The sequence below is a fragment of the Puntigrus tetrazona genome, unplaced genomic scaffold, assembly GCF_018831695.1.
Source record: "Puntigrus tetrazona isolate hp1 unplaced genomic scaffold, ASM1883169v1 S000000003, whole genome shotgun sequence".
NCBI lineage: Eukaryota > Metazoa > Chordata > Actinopteri > Cypriniformes > Cyprinidae > Puntigrus > Puntigrus tetrazona.
Window position 1 is genome coordinate 2,837,129 of NW_025047683.1, and position 4,838 is coordinate 2,841,966.

General features: G+C 64.2%; 1 non-coding gene and 1 pseudogene across 1 annotated transcript in view; both read left to right on the forward strand.

The window, feature by feature from the left end:
• Nucleotides 1-2,173: 2,173 nt before the first annotated feature.
• Nucleotides 2,174-2,320, forward strand: LOC122331901 (annotated as a pseudogene).
• Nucleotides 2,321-2,725: 405 nt separating this feature from the next.
• Nucleotides 2,726-4,838, forward strand: part of LOC122332029 — a 4,033-nt gene continuing 1,920 nt past the window's right edge. The window contains exon 1 of the ribosomal RNA XR_006248383.1: nt 2,726-4,838. This exon is cut by the window's right edge and continues 1,920 nt beyond it. This is a non-coding gene — a ribosomal RNA (28S ribosomal RNA).

Here is a 4,838-nt window from a genome sequence, read left to right on the forward strand (position 1 = left end):
AGGGCACCACCAGGAGTGGAGCCTGCGGCTTAATTTGACTCAACACGGGAAACCTCACCCGGCCCGGACACGGAAAGGATTGACAGATTGATAGCTCTTTCTCGATTCTGTGGGTGGTGGTGCATGGCGTTCTTAGTTGGTGGAAGCGATTTGTCTGGTTCATTCCGATAGCGAGCGAGACTCCGGCTTGCTAAATAGTGGCGCGGCCACTTGGGTCGGCGTCAAAAACTTCTTAGAGGGACAAGTGGCGTTCAGCCACGCGAGATGGAGCAATAACAGGTCTGTGATGCCCTTAGATGTCGGGGCTGCGCGCGCCACAATGGGCGGATCAGCGTGTGTCTACCCTGCGCCGAGAGGCGCGGGTAACCAGCTGAACCCGCTCGTGATCGGGACTGGGGATTGAAACTATTTCCCATCGAGGAATTCCCAGTAAGCGCGGGTCATAAGCTCGCGTTGATTAAGTCCCTGCCCTTTGTACACACCGCCCGTCGCTACTACCGATTGGATGGTTTAGTGAGGTCCTCGGACCGGCCCCGCGGGCCCCTCGCGAGAGCTCTGCGGGGCGCCGGAAGGCGATCAAACTTGACTATCTAGAGGAAGTAAAAGTCGTAACAAGGTTTCCGTGGTGAACCTGCGGAAGGATCGTGCTCGGCCCGGCCCGATCCAAGCGAAACCGCCCGGGCGAGGCCTAGCCCACCTCCCCGTCTCAAGCTCGGGTGCGCGGCAGAGGCGGCGGCTCGGCGCGGCCTCTCCCCTCGGAGCACCAGCGAAAGCGCGCAAGCGCGATAAGAAAAAAAGGAACTTGACTGTCGCTGCACTCGGCGGCCCCCGCTTTCAGCGGCGGGGCTGAGCGGGCCCTGGCGAGTACCCATACGGCCTCCGGGACCGTGGGTTCAAAGTCTCCTCCGCGCGAAGGAGGCGCCCGTCGGGGTAAAAAAACCTCTATCCTATTTTACTCTATGATCCAGCGGCCGTGGCCGAGAGGTCTGCCGCTCAAAAACCCAAGGCGGCAAAAAGAACGCACAAAAACCTAAGGCGAAGCGAGAGAGATCCGCGAGAAGGCGCCGTTCCCCTGGGAGGCAGCGCACCTCCCGCGGAGGCTTGAGCAACCTACGCGGCGCCCATGACTGTCGCTGCACTCGGCGGGCCCCTGCTTTCCAGCGGCGGGGCGAGCCGGGCCCTGGCGGAGTACCCATACGGCCTCGGGACCGTGGGTTCAAAGTCTCCTCCGCGAAGGAGGCGCCCGTCGGGGTAAAAAAACCTCTATCTATTTTACTCTATGATCCAGCGGCCGTGGCCGAGAGGTCTGCCGCTCAAAAACCCAAAGCGGCAAAAGAACCGCACAAAAACCTAAGGCGGAGAGAGAGAGATCCGAGAGAACTTGACTGTCGCTGCACTCGGCGGGCCCCTGCTTTCCAGCGGCGGGGCTGAGCGAGGCCCCTGGCGGAGTACCATACGGCCTCGGGACCGTGGGTTCAAAGTCTCCTCCCGCGAAGGAGGAGCGCCCGTCGAGGTAAAAAAACCTCTATCCTATTTTACTCTATGATCCAGCGGCCGTGGCCGAGAGGTCTGCAGCGCGCAAAAACCCAAAGCGGCAAAGAACCGCACAAAAACCTAAGGCGGAGAGAGAGAGATCCGAGAGAACTTGACTGTCGCTGCACTCGGCGGGCCCCTGCTTTCAGCGGCGGGGCGAGCGGGACCCTGGCGAGTACCCATACGGCCTCGGGACCGTGGGTTCAAAGTCTCCTCCCGCGAAGGAGGCGCCCGTCGGGGTAAAAAACCTCTATCCTATTTTACTCTATGTTCCAGCGGCCGTGGCCGAGAGGTCTGCCGCTCAAACATCCAAGGCGGCAAAGAACCGCACAAAAACCTAAGGCAGAAGCGGAGAGAGGATCGCGAGAAGAGCGCCGTTCCCCTGGGAGGCAGCGCACCTCCCGCGGAGGCTTGAGCAACCTACGCGGCGCCCCACCCCCTTGGCGCGGGGTGGGGCGAGGCATGAGCCTCTGAAAGACTTTGCTTTGCCAACCCCGGCGGGTACCCAGCAGGCCGCCGGGACCGTGGGTTGAAGTCCCCCTCGCGCGGCGCCCGTCGAGCGACCCCCTTTGTATTTTTGAACCCACACAAGCCTGTGCAGTTCGGCCTCGCCTCCGGGCGCTAAACTCAAACGCAGTACGACTCTTAGCGGTGGATCACTCGGCTCGTGCGTCGATGAAGAACGCAGCCAGCTGCGAGAACTAATGTGGTGCAGGACACGCCGATCATCGACGCCCGAGCGCGCTGCGGCCCGGGTCCGTCCGGGGCCACGCCTGTCTGAGGGTCGCTTTCCCATCGATCGGGACCTCCGGGTCCCGCGGCTGGAGCGTCGCAGGGGGGCTTCCCGCTCCCCTCCGTCCTCCCAAGTGCAGACCGCCACGGGCATCGCCTCCTCGGCGGGAGTCGAGCGCTTCCTCCGGCTTCCCCCTCCCACGAGGGGGGGAGGTCGGCGTCCCCCCAGGCGTCTGGGACCGGGCGGCGTCCTCCTCTCGGCGGCTTCGGTGGGTGTCTGCCACCTCCGTCGCCCGCCCGGCGTGGACCCCCGGCTCCCTCCGCCCCTCGGGCGCTCCGTGCGTAGCGGGAGGTTCGCGCTCCGTCTCGCCCCCTCGGCGCCCTGCCGGCGGCGCGGCGAGACCTGTTCAGGCCAGCCCGCGCAGCAGCAGCGGCGGCGCTCCTAACCCATATCCGACAGCGACCTCAGATCAGGCAGAGGCGACCCGCTGAATTTAAGCATATTACTAAGCGGAGGAAAAAAACTAACAAGATTCCCTCAGTAGCGGCGGCGAAGAGGAAGAGCCCAGCGCCGAATCCGCCCGGGCCACGGCGGCGAGGACATGTGGCGTACAGAAGACCCGTCTCTCTCGGCGCGGGTCGGGGCCCAAGTCCTTCTGATGGAGGCTTAGCCCGTGGGCGGTGTGAGGGCGGTGCAGAGGCCCCCTCCCGCCGAGTGCGGTTCTTCTCGGTCGGGTTGCTTGGGAATGCAGCCCAAAGCGGGTGGTAAACTCCATCTAAGGCTAAATACCGACACGAGACCGATGAGTCGACAAGTACCGTGAGGAAAGTTGAAAGAACTTTGAAGAGAGTTCAACAGGGCGTGAAACGCTAAGAGGTAAGCGGGTGGGAGTCGCCGCGGTCTGCCGGAGGATTCAGCTCGGCGGGCCCGGCCGGCCAGCGCGCGGTGCGCGGATCCCTTGACCGAGGAGCGCCGCCCGTCGGGCCTTCGGCGCCGTCGGGTGCACTTCTTCGGCGGTGCGCGCGACCGGCTCGGTTTGGCCAGGAAGGGCCGGGGCGAAAGGTGGCAGGCGCTCCCCTCGGCGGGGCGCCCGGCTTTACAAACCCCACGCTCCGACTTTGCCGCTTACCCGGGGCGCGGGAAGTGTCCTCGCGCCTTCTCTCCTGCCGACCAGCGGGAGGGGCGGGGCCCCGTCCCAGCGCGTCGTCGGCCGGGACGGACTGTCCTCAGTCCGTCCCGACCGCGCGCAGCGCGCCGCCAGGCGAGATCGGCCCTCGTACAAGTGGCGCTCGAGGTCAGCGGTGGTCGGCCACCCACCCGACCCGTCTTGAAACACGGACCAAAGAGTCTAGCAGCGCGCGAGTCAAGGTGTCTCTCGAGCCCCCACGGCGCAATGAAGGTGAAGGCCGGCGCCCGCCGGCTCAGGTGGGATCCCCCCGCCCCGGCGGGGGGCGCACCACCGGCCCGTCTGGCCCGCACCGCCGGGCAGGTGGGAGCTAGGCGCGATGGTACCCGAAAGATGGTGAACTATGCCTGGGCAGAGGCGAAGCCAGAGAAACTCTGGTGGAGGCCCGTAGCGATCTGGCGTGCAAATCGGTCGTCCGACCTGGGTATAGGCGAAAGACTAATCGAACCATCTAGTAGCTGGTTCCCTCCGAAGTTTCCCTCAGGATAGCTGGCGCTCGCTCGCACAAGCAGTTTTATCGGTAAAGCGAATGACAAGAGGCCTTGGGGCGAAAGCGATCTCAACCTATTCTCAAACTTTAAATGGGTAAGAAGCCCGGCTCGCTGGCCTGGAGCCTGGGCGTGGAATGCGAGCGCCAAGTGGGCCACTTTTGGTAAGCAGAACTGGCGCTGCGGGATGAACGAGCGCCGGGTTAAGGCGCCCGATGCCGGCGCTCATCAGACCCCAGAAAAGGTGTTGGTTGATATAGACAGCAGGGCGGTGGCCATGGAAGTCGGAATCCGCTAAGGAGTGTGTAACAACTCACCTGCGAATCAACTAGCCCTGAAAATGGATGGCGCTGGGCGTCGGGCCCATACCGGCCGTCGGCGGCGCGACCACGTTATGTCGAGACAGAATGCGCCTCGGCGAGTAGGAGGGCGCCGCGGCGGTGGCGCTGAAGCCTAGAAGCGCGGGCCGGGTGGAGCGCGCGCGGTGCAGATCTTGGTGGTAGTAGCAAATATTCAAGCGCGAGCTTTGAAGGCGAAGTGGAGAAGGGTTCCATGTGAACAGCAGTTGAACATGGGTCAGTCGGTCTAAGGGATGGCGAGCGCCGTTCGGAAGGAGAGGCGATGGCCTCCGTCGCCCCGCCCGATCGAAAGGAGTCTGGTTCAGATCCCAGAACCGGAGTGGCGGAGGCGGGCGCGAGGCGCCAGTGCGCGCTGCATAAGCGAACCCGGAGAAGCTGGCGGGGCCCGGAAGAGTTCTCTTTTCTTTGTGAAGGGCGGGCACCCTGGAATGGGTTCGCCCGAGATGAGGCCACGCCCTGAAGCGCGCGCGGTTTCGGCGGCGTCCGGTCAGCCCTCGTCGGCCCTTGAAAATCCGGGGGAGAAGGTGTAAGTCTCGCGC